The sequence below is a fragment of the Pinus tabuliformis genome, chromosome 4_1, assembly GCF_031772625.1.
Source record: "Pinus tabuliformis cultivar Carrire ecotype Pingquan chromosome 4_1, CPIR1, whole genome shotgun sequence".
Taxonomy (NCBI): Eukaryota; Viridiplantae; Streptophyta; class Pinopsida; order Pinales; family Pinaceae; genus Pinus; species Pinus tabuliformis.
This window is the reverse complement of record NC_142303.1, coordinates 530,797,943-530,814,124: the sequence shown is the minus strand read 5'-3', so window position 1 is coordinate 530,814,124 and position 16,182 is coordinate 530,797,943.

Genomic DNA, 16,182 nt, shown 5'->3' with positions numbered 1-16,182 from the left:
CCAAGAAGGGATCCTTGGAAGGATTAGAAGGTCAGGCACTGGCCTCACAGTTCGAACTGGATTTCACCCTCATCGCATGCATGGTTTCATCGATGATGGGTTGTGGTTGGTTTCTTGACAGTGGAGCTTCATTCCACATGACTGGCGATAAGATTTTGTTCAGTACCTTGGAGGAGAAAGACCTCCAGATACTCATAGAGATGGATAATGAGGAAACGTATAGTGTCTCAGGTGTAGGCACGGTTTTTTTTCAGAGGGAGCATGGAGCTCGCATTACCTTGACAGATGTGAAGTATGTGCCAGGACTCAAGAAAAACGTGGTATCAATCATGATGTTGGAAGAAAAAGGATATGATGTAGTCTTCAGTAAGGGAAATGTTTTCCTTAGACACATCACCACGACACAGGTGAAACAGATTGGTGTGCTAGCCAAGAACCCATATGCACTTGAGGTACAAGATGCATGCAGAGCCTTGAGGAGCAAGGCAAAGGTTAGATACTTGGTGGTTGAGAGGTAGAGTAAATTACCTCTCAATATGCAGCGCTAGAAGAAGTCTCAAATAATTATGGAGGAGCCACAATTGGTGAAGAAACTTCAGGAGGTTGTGGAGCAGCCATAACTGGAGAAGCTGAGAGGAGACCGAGTGGAGGCATCCACTCATGCAGAGACCCCCAGTAGGGGGAAATTTCGAGCCAAGTGGGTAGAGGGATCACATGCATCCATACCTCCAGGTGTGAGGTGGGGCGATGTGAAGTGATAGTCCCAAGAAGGCTGAAATAGGGGTAGGATCCTTGAGGTACCCAATCTCTTTGATTAGACCTTGCTATGGGAGCCCCGACAAGTAGTAGCAAGACTGGCTAAGTGGGTAGAGATGGATGTGGATGGAGCAACAGAGGAAGCTTCAGCATCATAGGGTGTTTCTAGCCCAACAGGGAGTCCAGTTGGGAGATCAGTTACTTACTTCTCAGTAACTAAGTTGCAGTGCAGCAGTGGGTAGCACAATGCAACATGATGAGAGGAGGTGCAGTGTGGATTTAGTGCTGGGAGATAGGACCAGTAGCAGCATGGATGCAGCAGAAGGAATCAGTGTGATTGATGTAGTCAAAGATCAAAGTGACAGAAGCTAGAGTAGTCAAATACTAAAGAGCATAGAGGTGCAGAGTTTTCAGTCAACAGAGGTAATAGTAGTCAGAGACTTTGATGACAGAGGTATCATTTTGATTCAGGTTGGATATTGTTTTGTTTCTAGAGTTGCTGGAGCAACAACACTAGGAAGAAGTGTTGAATGCAGAACATTCCAAAGGTTCATGATCGGGTTCGAGTTGAATGCCTTTCTTTTTGAGAGGGAGTGTTGAAAATGGCAACAAGAAATGCTAAAAAGAGAAATTCTATAAATAGCATCTCAAGTACCAGTGTTGGAAATAGCAACAAGGAATGATAAAATAGAAATGCTAAAAATAGAATTTCGAGATACATTCCAATTTTAGTTAGTCCTTGAACTAAAATTGAGAATTAAAATTCGAATTTGATCTTAGCAGTTGTTTGAGAAATAATTAATTAATTCATCTTGAGTTAATTAGCTGTAGGAAATCAAAAATGAAGTCTATGTGAAGACATGCAATAGTTTCTCCATTGACTGAGGAAGTTATCCCTTGATTAAGGAGATCAGGATGAGTTGTACTTTGAGTTGTAATTAGTTAGCTCAGTTATCTGAGTTAAGTCTAGTTAGATTAGTTCCAACAGTTTGTGGAACTGATTGTGGGTTCAGTTAGTTAATACATGCATGCATGTAACTATTGCACTGGAGATAACTAAATATTCTCTCATAAATAACTCATGCATGTCAATTCAGTCAGAGACCCATTTGAGATCAGAGGAAGGGACATTGTACTATCAGTTGGAAGAATTTTCCTATATAGTAAACTCATCCGTGCAGAAGGAATTATCTCCTTCAGGACTGCACAGTTACTTTTGAGTTTAATGTGTTATGTGAGAGGTAAATTCACACATGTGGCAGCATTGGAACCCTAGGGGAAACTGCGCAAGGAAGTAGGAGGCTTGGAGGGCAAAGGAGAAGGCTTGTGAGAAGCCTTTGATTGTCTATGAGCAGCAGAGGGATTGTATTGAGAGCTGGATAGCTTATGAGCTAAAGCTTTGTGTAATCCAGACATATTTCCACTTGTATGATAATACAAAGATCGGGGTTTTTAGTTGAGGCTTTCCCCAAAGTATTCTTTTGTGTTCATGTGTGATTGCTTTCTCTTTGTCAGTTATATGTGTTCTATTTGATCTTGCTCATAATCGATTAAGCTTCCACAAGTTTGTTGTAGAAGTAGATCTGGTATTTTTCTTTAGTATATTGCAGAATCTGTTGGTCTACAGTGGGAAATTCTACAGTTTCCAGAGGTTATGTCAGTCAGGTCATAGTAGTTGGATTACATAATGGGTGGGCATGGAGGGTTTTGAGGAGTTTTATGGTGTCTGGCTATGATCGATTGCTATATTTTATCATCAAGATCAGTTCCACATAGTTTCCTCTGGGTTCCATTAGATTTCGGCAATTCCCGTAAAATATGGTTATTAACAGATGTATTTTAATTGTTTATGCTTAACGTGCTATTAGGGGATGATTTCTCGGAGGAACACCTAAGTGTAATAGCTCATTCGATTTGGGGAAAAAATATACAAGGTAGGATGATAAAAAGGGGATTTGGGTAGCTGGTGTGATCATGGTGTTGGGTGCAGAGCCCAATTATATTCTTAATTCAAAGGTCTCAACCATGTTGGACCCTAGTTATGGCTACTTTTAATGAGCCCCCCTGGTGGGGGTTCAGGGAAGCACCCCAAAAGCTAAAAATATATGAAAAATTGCCTAGTAAAATATTTTAATTTTGTAGTCAATCTGGGAGGCAGATGATCTGATGGTAGAAGTTACGTTACTTTAGGGTTTTTTTTCCCTAGAAGGAAACCCTCAGTTTATATGAGAGAATTGTATTGAGACTGTGTATTATTATTCTGAGCACTAGAGAGAGAGAGAGAGAGGAGGTTGTGTGGGATAAAAGAGGAAATTAAAACGGATCTATTGTAGGTTGTATCTCTTCATTTTTTTGGATAATATAAAAGGAAGGGCTTGCTGTTTCTCCATGGACGTAACCCAAATTAGGTGAACCACGTATATCTGTGTCTCTCTTATTTTATGTGTTTCTGTATTTTTGTTTCCGCAATATTTTATGTATTTCATTGCTTCGTTAATTAATTTATAACTGGTATCAGAGCCAAAGGTCTATTTGGATAGTAAATGCATAGGAAATAAAGGTTATTGGTTCAAGTGGGAGAAATGGCAGAAGATGGTAGGTTTTAGGGTCGAGAAATTTAATGACCAAAATTATCAGTTGTGGAAGATGCAGATGGAATATTGGCTGTATCATAAAGATATGTACCTACCATTAAGCGGAAAATCAAAGAATCCAACAAGTATGACAAATGAATAATGGGATCTTCTTGACAAAAAGGCACTAGGAATAATACGGTTGTGTCTAGTAGCGTCGATGGCATTCAAAATTTCAAAGGAAACAACAACATAAGGTTTAATTATGGCATTGGCCAAAATATATGAAAAACCATCATCCTAAAATAAGGAATTTCTTATGAAGCATTTATTTAATATGAAGATGTTAGAAAGTGGATCTGTTTCTAATCATTTAAATGAGTTTAACATGGTTACCAGTCAATTAAGTTCTATAGGGGTAAATTTTGATGATGAAGTGTGGGCTTTGTTATTTCTGTGATCATTGCCAGAGATTTGGAATGAATTAGTTATGATTATTAGCAACTCTATCTCTGGGTCAAGTAATTTAAAGTTTGATGATGTTTTTGGTGCCATCCTTAGTGAGGAAATGTGACAGAAAATCTCTATTAAGACATCAGTTAATGCTTTGACTGTAGAGACTATGGGAAGAAAAATGGAAATAGGAAGGAGCCCAGGAAATCACAGTAGGTAAAGGAAAAGCAGATCCAAAACCAGATTATGGATAGTGTGTTGGAAATGTGGGAAAAAAGGACACTTGAAGAAAGATTTCAAATCCCAGAAGGGAAAAGAAGGATATGGGTATCAAGAGAACAATCATGGAGCGAATGTGATAGGTGATGTTTTTTAAGATGATGTGATAGGTGAACATGTTTAAAGATAATATTAAGAATGATTGAGTGGCAAATTCGTGGGTCTCATTCCATGCCACACATGATAGGAAACATTTTCATGACTATGTTCAAGGAGATTTTGGACAGGTTCATATGGGAGATGATAAGCCCTATAAAGTCATTAGAATGGGTAAGGCTTTTATAAAGAAACAAAGTGGAAACCAATGGCCATTGAAGGAGGTAAGACATGTTAAATATTTGAAGAAAAATCTAATTTCAATAGGGAAGTTAGGTGGTGAAGGCAGTGTAACTACATTCACAGAGAAAACCTTGAAGGTAACTAAAGGAGCCCTGGTAATAACAAAACGAAAAGGTTGGTACGCAGTATTTATAGAATGGTATTTCTAATTATGTTAATGCATTAAGCTCCATAGGAGAATACATGACATTATGGCATTATAGGCTTAGGCACATGAGTGAGAAGGGGATGTAGATTATTCACTCAAGAACAATGTTGTCAAGATTGAAGCATGTTGATTTGGATTTATGTGAAAATTGTATTTATGGAAAGTAGAAGAGAGTCAGATTTATTAGATTTGTTAAAAAAAATAAGAGTGAAAAATTAGAGCTTGTGCATAGAGATGTATGGGGAAATGCTTAGGTATCATCTCTCAGTGGCTCTCGCTATTATGTCACTTTTATTGATTACACAACTAGGAAAAACTGGCTTTATTATATTCAGAATAAATTTGATGTACTTGATACTTTCAAGAAATGGAAATATTTGGTTGAGAATAAGACGGGAAATAAATTCAAGTGTCTCAAATCATACAATGGAGGTGAATACTACAACAAATATTTTGATAGCTAGTGTCCAGAGAATGGAATTCACAGAGAGAGGATAATTCCAAAAACACCACAGGGAAATGGTGTCTCGGAAAGCATGAACAAGACAATCATGGTGCGTGCAAGGAGCATGAGATTTCATGCAAGATTTCCCTTACAATTTTGGAAAGATGATGTAGATATAGGGCCTTCAAGTTCCTTGGATGGGGGTATTCTAGAAGAGGCATTGATAGTTTAAAAGGAAAAGTACTCATTTTTAAAGACTTTTGGTTGTGAAGCCTTTTTCCACATTAATAAATAAAGTAGAACAAAGCTTGAGGAAAAATCAAATAAATGTACCTTTACTGGATATGGTGTTAATGATTTTGGTTATCTCTTATATGACTTTGTAAATCACAGAATCATTAGGAACAAAGATGTCATATTCATTGAAAAGGTAGTGTATAAGGATCAATTATAGAAGACGAAATAGGAAAAGCAAAATAAATAATACACAGTGCTTGATGATATCACAAAAAAAGTAAAGGTGCCTGAAAATTATAATGATCAACGGCCGCAACAACAAAAACAACCACAACATCAACAAGCACATCAAACACTGTTATAGACATTTTTGTGCCTTACAGCTTTAAGCATGAAATGTCCATAATCCAAGGATCCAAAGTCCCTAAAAGTGTTGTTCCTACCCCTAAAGAACAAGGTCAACCAATGACAGCTTCTCCCAGAAGTTCTCCACCAAAAACTGCTCAAAACTAGTCAAATCAGGATCAATTCAGATGCTCCACTAGCTGCCTGCGTTGCAAAGCACCCTAATACACTGGCTAGGTGCATTGCAATGCACTTGAATGCACTACCAGGGTGCGTTGAGCGGGAAATGACAAATGGCAGAGTCATTCAACGAGGTGGAGAGACAATGGAAGCTTCCAGAATCTTCTCCAATGACACTTGCCTCACTGAATTCGACCAATGATGAGTAAGAGGCTCTCAGCCTCCAAGTGGAAGCAAGAACTGACAGAGAGAAGCCACAAGTCAAAACATAAGCTGACTAATCCTCTCTGCTTACATCTATATATGGATCCCTCATCCCAGAGATCCGGAGGCTGGAATTTTGTACTTTGCAGAGAATTGCTGTTGGTTTTGAGATTGAGATTAGTGCATTGGGTGATTTATGCTTTGTTGGAGGTGAGGAAGGGATTCCTTTGCTGGGAGGTAGATGCTGGATCGGGACTCACTTGGTTGTATCTCCTCTTGGACTTTCTTTTTATATCAATAAAACTATTTTAGTTTCTTCTACATGCTGTGTATCAATGATGCTTTGTTATATTTGCATGTTTAGCTTAAATCTGATCCTAAGCTTTTTATGAATGTAAATCTATGTCTGTGTGTAGTTTTCCTCTTCTGTGATCTTGCAGGAACTTGGTGAAGCTGGACAAGTGAGAGAGCAGGTAGCGGGAAGCAAACAAAGAGGAGAGCGATTGGATCAACAAACTAGCGCAAGACACAGGTTAGTTACATCCTTCCTCTTCGTTTACATTTCATAAAGAAGAATACGAAAGTAGTTTTCCTTGTTTGTTGCTAAGGCACTGTCACACCTTAGAGTGGGATAGGGGCGTTCTGAATAGATACTTTTCCCAACAAAAAATTGGCGACTCCGCTGGGGATCGTGTCTAGTTAGTTTATTTGTGTTTCTATTGTTGTTCATCTCATAAACGTAGGAGTGGCGAATCGAACTGCATTTGCCATTTACAAATGCAAAGTAGAGATCTTCTACTCTAGTCCATTCACTGGGCCTGTTTATGATCTGAACAGCTGATCCACAAATGCTCTAATTGCCCTTTGTGATAGCTCTTAGTCCTCCTTTAAATCATCCCTCTGATTGTACCTTACTGATAGCTTTTATCCGGCCAAAAACCATAGATTAAACTGCAAACTGTGACCCAGAACCCAGAGACAATTCTCGTTTCTGCTTCAGCGTGGGCTCTGTGAAGAGGTTCTGCATTTCAACGCAGGTCCCGAGAGGGCTACCTGCGCTGCAATTCAGTTTCTCTGTGCAACAGGTGCGTTGATCAGCCTTTTCCCTGTGCAGCTGAGGTTCTTTGCTTCATTTTGTTCATTTTTATCTCTGATTTTTGCAGCCTGTTATCAGTGTGTGTACCTATCTGAAAACCCCTTTTCTTTGCCTTAATTCCACCTCAGTTGTATAAAAGAAACTGTATTTGTTTTTGTGTATTTGTTATGTCATTTACAGTTTCCCATTGCAAAAGTGAACTGGTCATACTGTCGTCCTTAGATCTAGATATGTCGTGAGTGTCGTTTTGATCTTAGGAGAAAGTTTATTTGCTGTTGACAGTTGATTGCGCTTTTACTTTTGCCTTTTGGTTTGAATTTGTGAATTTCTAGTGTCGAAACAAGTGTTTACTTCAAAATCATAAAGTGTCGTAATCGTCTCTACTTTTTTGATTTCGAAAAGAAGCTTGTTTGTGTTTTTCACTTGAAATCGAATTCAAATTTGTACAACAACTTTCTTTTTAGGCATCAATATTAAGAAAGTGAAAAACAAATACATGCACAAGTGCATTTGCATATTGACAGTTTGTATGGCTTGATTTAGGAAAAGTGCATTTACAGTGTGCTCTTTGCTCTTTGAGAAAAGATTGTGTCTTTCTTTTCCCCTTGTAGCTAGGATTTTCATTGTTGAAAAGAGATAAAAGCTTGCTTATCATCTTTAGACTGCATTTAGGAATTACATCTACATCTCGTGGTGATCCAAAAAGGCAAACTTCTAAGAAAGATCAACCTAAAATAAATTGAATGAACTTAACAACGCTTTGTAACTTAATGCACAACATAGACGTCTAGGCTAGAGACGTGTTCCGGCGTCGTAAAGCCTGGTAACTGTTGTCCTCACTGTTGGTTGGGTGATTCCTCCACTGTGAGACGATAAGTGCCAGTACGGATTGTGCTCCCACGTACCGTCGAGTATATATTGGGAGACCCCTATAGGCATAAAACCTTTATCCATAGGAAGCCGTGTCGGCTGCCCTACTGATCGCAATGCACTGAACACAGCATTCGGGAAGATTGACCGCCCGTACCCTAAAATGTATTCTGCGGTTTTGCGATTGGTTTGGCACACCCTCTACCTAGATCTCCAAAGCAGTCCCTTTCGTTCCTTTTCAGACTCCTTAACAGAAAAGGTCCATCTGAGCACTTGTCACTTCAGGCTCATTAAAAATCGAAGGAGACTAGAGTCATCTTTTGTTTTTTCTCGACTCTTTAAAACTGAAAAAACAAAGTTGTGTCTAAAGCGTCTAAAATTCATTTAATTCAGAAACATATTTCCCCTTTTGTATTTTAGTTGATCGAGTAATCCGCAATCGTGGAAGAAAGTCAATTGAAACCCCGTCGTTCGCGGAGACTTACGAGTCAACCGTCTTTGTCTCCGAAATCGAAAACAGTATGGACAAAGCGAACTCGTTTAACCGATTCGAAATCTCCTATTAAAGTTAGAACATGTGTTCCAACAACATCCGAGATTCCGGTTACTCCAAACATTTCTAGAAACCCTGCCTCTACAGAAGAAGTTCGACAGCCACAGAGGGACAGTGATACTAGTCTGAGAGTCCTAGTCTGAGAGTCTTGCTCCTCAAACATCTGTCGCTGTCGATTCAACCCCTTCTTCGGCACCAGAAATATTTTACGGACCTGACGGTCTTCCCCTTCCACCTGGTTTGATTGCGATAGAGGAAATTGTAGAAGATCCGCAAGCAAGTACTCCAACACATTTTGGAGTCGGGGTCACTCTATTTCCTTCTTCATCAGAAGTTGGTCTACCACCAGCGGAAGTTCCTGTAGAATTGCTAGGTAATCTTTTGGATAGACTCAAAATGTCTGAACAACCGTCAACATCTAGGACTGTGTCGACTGACACAGCGACAACAGAACTCCCTGCCGTCACTCCGACAATGTTTGCCGGAGTACCATCTGTCCCGACTAGCTCACAACCGCTAGAAGGAGTCCATCCAGGGGCTATTTCGATAGTATGGTCCGTTCCTGTTTGTTCCTCCGGAATAATATCCGGAAACTCTTATGTTGAGTCTCGACAAATTGATCCATTTGGAGGTCAATTTGGGCAATCCAGTCCCCAAGGGCAGACAATCCCCTTGAGTTCCGGGTTACCACCGTATGGGGGCAGTATGCCCTTTCATTAACCCCTTCGGGAGGATATCCATACGGGAGTTCACAACAATATTCAGGTTATACTGGAGTTACATCAAGTGGTTGGGTACCTATACTACCCCAACAACCAAGGGTTTTATATTCGATGCAACAATGCGTACCTGTGTCGAATATACCTACTACACCGGCTATTGTGACAGTGTCACAAGTTCAAACGCTGCCTGTTGTATGTCAACCTCAGATTTCTCAGGTTGTAATGCAACAGCCCCTTGACCCTGTGACTCAACCACAATCGCCAACTGGTGGGGCGACACAGGTCCAAATGGGTACAATTACCCCACACCTTGGTCCAACGGTTAGTATAGCACAACAGAACATGGCTTCACAACCGTGGTTGGTGCAATACCAACAACCACAATTCCAACAGGTATACCAAGGTTCTGAGCAGCAGATCTTTGCGAACAGTGGACAGCCGTACATTCAAAATGGTCAAAATCAACCATTTTACAATGGTCATGTCCACTAACCTTATCAATCATACCAGCATCAACTACATTATGCTGGTATGCAAAGGCCAACTACTCAGGCAATTCCATCATATCCTGGGTATGCTTCACCTAACCTGAATCAACAGTTACCATTCGTGGCAACTTTAGAGTTACCTGATTTACACCGGTTAACAAACGATCCAATTGCTTACGCCCCTTGGTGGCCAGCTATCCCTCACAAACTTCCATCAGATATTCCTAAATTTAATGGAAATCCAGGTGAAGATCCATCGAATCACGTGATGACATTTCATCTATGGTGTTCATCAAACACCCTAAACGATGATTCGATAAGGCTTCGCCTTTTTCAAAGGACATTAACGGGTCCAGTGGCAAAATGGTATATTGAATTGCCTAGAGCTTCGTTTGACAACTTCAGTACCTTAGCCACGACTTTTTAAACCCATTTTCAATTACCGATAAGGTATGAAACGGGAACAGAACTCCTTACCAACTTCAAACAGACAACGGCCACTCACATATCTGATCATATACATGAGTGGCGACGTCGTCGTAGGATGGTAAAAACGTACGTTCCCGATCAGCTATTAGCTGAATGGTTTATCAAGTCTTTACTACCTTCCATTAAGGGGGGAGTCGTAACGGAAGAGCAAATTATAGCTCGTGCACAATATCTGGACTTGATCTACACTCAGTCTGGCACGCTCTACGACAAAATACCCGATGCCCCTAGACCGGAATCCTCAATTCCTCCTCCTCCTAAATCAAACAATGACTCTCACGCCGGTGATGGCGTGATTGGCACGACAAACACGAAATCGAAAAAGGCTACGAAAGCCTGTAAGGTTTCAGATCAAAATGCAAAAAACGAAATTCTTGCTTCGGAAGTAAATGCCGTATCAACAGATAAGGGCAAAGAAACCAAACAACCAGGAAGCAAGAAGAAACAAAGCAAAGGGAAGAAGAAGAAACATGATGAGTCATCTCCTGAAAAATCTTCTTCAAACCCTCCTGGAAATAGGAAACCAAAAAATCCATGTTATATATGCGATGAGGATCATTGGACAACAGATTGTCCATACAGAGCTGAGCTTAAGAAATTCTTTAAAAGTTCGAAAACCTCAGCAGTGTTAACTGATCCGTTTCCAAATCCAGGAACAAATCTGGTTGATAGTGGAAATGCTTCCCCGTCTCAAGTGCTAATGTTGTCGATTTCGAAACAGCAAAATGATGCTTTGATTTCGACAAGGAACAAAGATTACGGGAATCCGCAGCTGTCGAACGACAAGGATAAAGATCAACCAAGTAGTTCGACAACAACTTCGACAGAAGTTGTACCACCCATCATTCCTGAATTAACAATAAAACTGCCAAAGGGAGTAGTACACAAGTCGACATTTAATCCCCGCGCTAGAGCGGCACAGCATTATAACATAGTGGAAGATTTGGCCCAATCACCATCCGCTATGTCGACTCTTGAAGTACTACAAAATTGCCCATCCCAAAGGCAGGCTTTGTTATCAGCCATTGGTGGGGTTGATCCTAAGGATTCCAATCTTGTATCCTTCGACCACAAAGGATACGATCCTCAGTTACCAGCTCAATTAGCTTTCCTTGTTCAAGTGAAAGCCCTCAACAAAACTGTTCACCGAACGATTATTGATGAGGGGGCATCTACATGTATTATGTCGATGAGCTGTTGGAAAACTTTAGGATCTCCAACCTTGTCGCGATCTTCGACGACGTTAAAAGCATTCGACAGAAGGACATATACCCCATATGGTATCCTAAATAACTTGAAAGTTGAACTAGGGGGAAAAACAGTAGAAATAGATGTGGAAGTCATCGATGGGAATCTTGATTACAACATCCTACTAGGAAGACCGTGGATATATGCCATGGCAGCTGTGGTGTCGACCTATTTTAGAAAGATTGCATTTCCCTTTCAAGGGGGGATTACAATCGTCGACCAACAAAACTTCCTCCCCAATGGTTCACAAGTTACAGGAAGCATTCCCATGATCCATGGAAGCCCCCATTCGCTTCAGAATATCGGAGTAGGCCTACTAAAAGATCCTATACTAATGGGAACTTTCGCTCTGCCACCTCCAATCAATTTGGCAGAAGTAGCGTCGATAGGAACCTGCAATATGATATCTTCCACAAAGATCTCAGAAAACGATATCAACATGGATCAAGCAATGGTTTTGCCCCCAAGACCAATAGAAATACTATAGCAATCAATGTTTCTATCATGGGAGGCAAACCCGAATCAACGCTCATCAAGCGTTTGGGTAGATAGGTCTAGAGAATATGGTACCCCTTCAAATCCTTGGTCGCGAGTGCATGGAACCGACGAAGGAATCGTACAATCAATGTTGATTGAAGGGGCACCATGGAATGACTGCCACCATCATTCCCTTCTTCCGGATTGTGAAGAAGATACTCATGACGACCTTTATCATCCTTCAGTTTTTGAATTCCTATCAAATACTGTAAATACGGTGGATTCCGAGCAAAACTTATCCAACATTGAAGAGACTATAGCCATAAATATCTCGACTAAAACGGATGTTGTAGAGAATATTTATGTCGGCAAATGTTGTTCTCCTTCAGAAATGGAAATATACAACGCTCTTTTTCGCAAATTCAGAGATGTCTTTGCTTGGTCATATGATGAAATGCCAGGCATTGACTCGAGTATCGTTGAACACGAAATTAAGATGTATCCAGATGTCAAACCGGTACGACAACGGCTTAGGCAGGTGCACCCCAAGAAATCCGCTGCCATTAAGGCAGAAGTTGAAAAACTTCTCCATGCTGGTTTCATCTACCCGGTTCCTCTAACCGATTGGGTATCGAATATTGTCCCTATTATGAAGAAACAGGGGACAATTAGAGTGTGTGTCGATTATAGGGATGTAAATCAAGCTTGTCCGAAAGACAACTACCCTACACCCTTCATCGACCAGATAATTGATGAATGCGCCGGATGCGAAATATTTTCATTCATGGATGGATTTTCCGGGTATAATCAAATAAATATCCGCCCACAGGACCAGTCAAAGACTGCATTCATTTGTCCGTGGGGCACATTCGCATATCGAAAATTACCCTTTGGTTTAAAGAACGCAGGGGCGACCTTTCAGAGGGCAATGAATTATGCCTTCCATGACATCAAGAACATCGTTCAACCATACCTCGACGACCTTCCGGCTCATTCGCGAAAGCAGACTGATCATCCGCAGCATTTAAGAGCGATATTTATACGTTGCCGCCACTACAAGATACGACTCAATCCGCACAAATGTGTATTTTGCATCGGTTCTGGTCGTTTACTTGGCTTTGTAGTCTCCAAGGATGGGATTCGTCTCGACCCGTGCAAGGTCCAGGCAATCATAAATTTGCCTCCACCTTCAAATTTGCTTCAGATTCAGAAACTCCAAGGGAAAGCAAACTTTCTGAGGAGGTTCATTCCAAATTACGCCGAACTTGCTAAAGGTTATACGCGTCTTTTGAAAAAGGAGGTACCCTTCGTCTGGGATCAGGTTGCGCAAGCTTCCTTTGATGCTTTAAAAGATTCCTTAATAAAAGCATCATTAATGTACGCCCCCGATTATCAAAGAGATTTTAACCTGTATCTGGCTGCAGCAGATACAACCATCGCAATGGTTTTAGTTCAAGAAGTCGATGGAATTGAACACCCTATATATTATTTAAGTAAAAACTTAAATGATACAGAAAGCAAATATTCTTATGTTGAAAAACTAGCGCTTGCAGCTGTTCAAGCGATACAAAGATTTCGACACTATGTCCTCTTCCGGAAAACTACCATTCTGTCAGATTGCAACCCCATGACTTATATATTGTCGCGACAGTTGCTGGGGGGCAAATATTCAAAATGGATAGCAATCCTTCAAGAGTTTGATCTGGAATTCGTAAAATCCAAATCAAAGAAAGCTTTAGTTTTTGCAGAATTATTATGCGATCTCCCATCGTCGTCCAACGATGAAACATCCGAAGAATCAATCGTGGACAAGAATTTGTTTCTGATATCTACAAGCAATGAGTGGTATGGAGATATAATAATTTATCTCCAAACCCAAAAGTTTAGGCCTAACACCTCTCACTCTGAACAGAAACATATACGATACCAAGCAAAAGACTACATGATCGTCGGTGATACACTTTACCGTCGTGGTATCGATACAGTTCTGAGAAGGTGCCTCACCCATGAGGAGGCCGAAAAAGCCCTAAATGAGTGTCATTCAGGGGCCTGTGGGGGGCATCAATCTGGATATGCTACAGCACAAAAAATCTTACGAGCAGGATACTTCTGGCCAACCATGTTCAAAGATTGCATAACAGCAGTCAGAAGTTGCCATGCTTGTCAAATTTTTGATAGCAAAACTAGAAGACCTCCCGCACCTTTACAGCCAATAATTGTTGTTGGGCCTTTCGCCAAATGGGGCATCGATTTCATGACATGTAACCCCACCTCGACCGGGGGGCATGGGTATATTATAGTCGCCGTGGACTATTTTACCAAATGGGCCGAGGCGATGCCTACATTAGATAACACTGGTGAAACAGCTGCCCTTTTCTTTTTCAATCATGTAGTCGCCAGATTCGGCGTACCACAGGCTATAGTCACGGATCATGGATCGCATTTTCGCAATCACATGATGGTTGAATTAGCTGCCAAGCTAGGGCTATCTCACAACAGCTCTACTCCGTATTATCCGCAAGCCAACGGACAAGTTGAAGCGATCAACAAGGTCCTGAAACGTATGTTGCAAAGGATGATCGAAGTTCACAAAAGAAGGTGGCACCTAATCCTATACTCAGCCTTGTGGGCTTACCAAACATCGGTAAGGAATGCGACCGGGTTCACACCCTTCCAACTGGTATACAGCCTGGAAGCAGTCTTACCAGTCCAGTGTGAAATCTCGTCTCTTAAACTCGCAATCGATCTCCTCCCCGGAACTTCGGAAGAAGAGGCCCGTTTCTTGGAATTAATCCAATTGGATGAAACCCGTCGTGATGCCACTTTGGCTAACGAGGCCCATAAGAAATGAGTCAAGGCGCAGTTCGACAAAAATGTCAAACCCCGTGTCTTCTCAGAAGGTGACTTGGTCCTGCTTTACGACCAAGAATCCGACAAATTGGGAGCGGGTAAATTTAATTCTTTATGGATGGGCCCCTATATTGTTAAACGAGTGTTAGCAAAAGGAGCCTACAAGTTAATGGATTATGACGGAATTCCACTGGCGCAACCTCGTAATGGGTTGTACCTCAAGCGTTACTATGCTTAAATAGTGACCAATATGCTTTTGTTTTATTTTGTTTTCGCTAAAGTGTTCGTTTTGGTCGAGTAACCCACCTTTTTACATTTATTGCAGATGTCAAACCTTTTGGAGACATGTGTTGGATATGCCAACGGAGCGAGTCGTAGTTCGCGGAACCTGTCCTCCGCAGCCTGGGCCATTTTTGATCCAAGCGGCGAGTTAGTAAGTTTCAGAGGTGTATGTATTGGTCAATCAACGAATAACATCGCTGAATATAGCGCGTTGATAGAACTGCTCTCTGACGCCATCACCCATGGTATACGCCGACTAATCGTCAGGCTAGACTCACAACTCGTAATACTACAACTCAATGGTATATATTCCGTCCGAAACCCAGCCATTTATCGCATGTTCCTAAGGGTTAAGATTTTGGAAAGACAATTTGATTTGATTCAATACCAACATATTTCCAGAAACTTAAACACATTAACCGACTCATTAGCAAACTATGTGTTAGATAGACATTTGTGACATTTATAAAAAGAAACACATCATCAATGTTTTACATGTGGATCATATAGCTCAACCAGAATAAAACCCCGAAAATCAAAATATATATATATATATAGCTGTTTATGGTTTACATATAATGTTCTGTAACCAAGACAAAATCGGTCACATGACCCAAAAACTCAAAATGCTAGGGGGCACCCTAGTCTAATGATGCTCGTGATAGCAAGTCACAGCCTGTGCGATCATGCGTAAGAGACGAGTCCATCGTCTAGGCACACCAGTAGTATGCCGCTGTAACTGCAAAGGTAGCTCGTCGATCCTCACATCTGGAATACCGAGAGTAAGGCTCTCAACCTGCTCCTGCACAGCTGTGAGAGTCTTGGCCACATCAAGGTCACGAAGGATAACCCTCCCGGCGGCCTCTCCTGCTGGGGCAGCGGCTGGCACTCTCAGGCGAACTACTGGACGAACAGGACCAACATCTGCATGCACACATGAGTTTGATTAAAGTCTTGATAGAATAAAGCACAAGGACATTATAAATAAAAACAGTAAACAGTGGTATGGTCAAAGATTTTACCAATAGCGCCCCACTGCTCGCCATCCGGCAGTACCAAATCCGGATCACCCCGGAAGTCCATGCCAACATATGGATACTCGGAATAGACCATCTCCTGATGGTCAAACCACCTGAAGAAGGTATCAG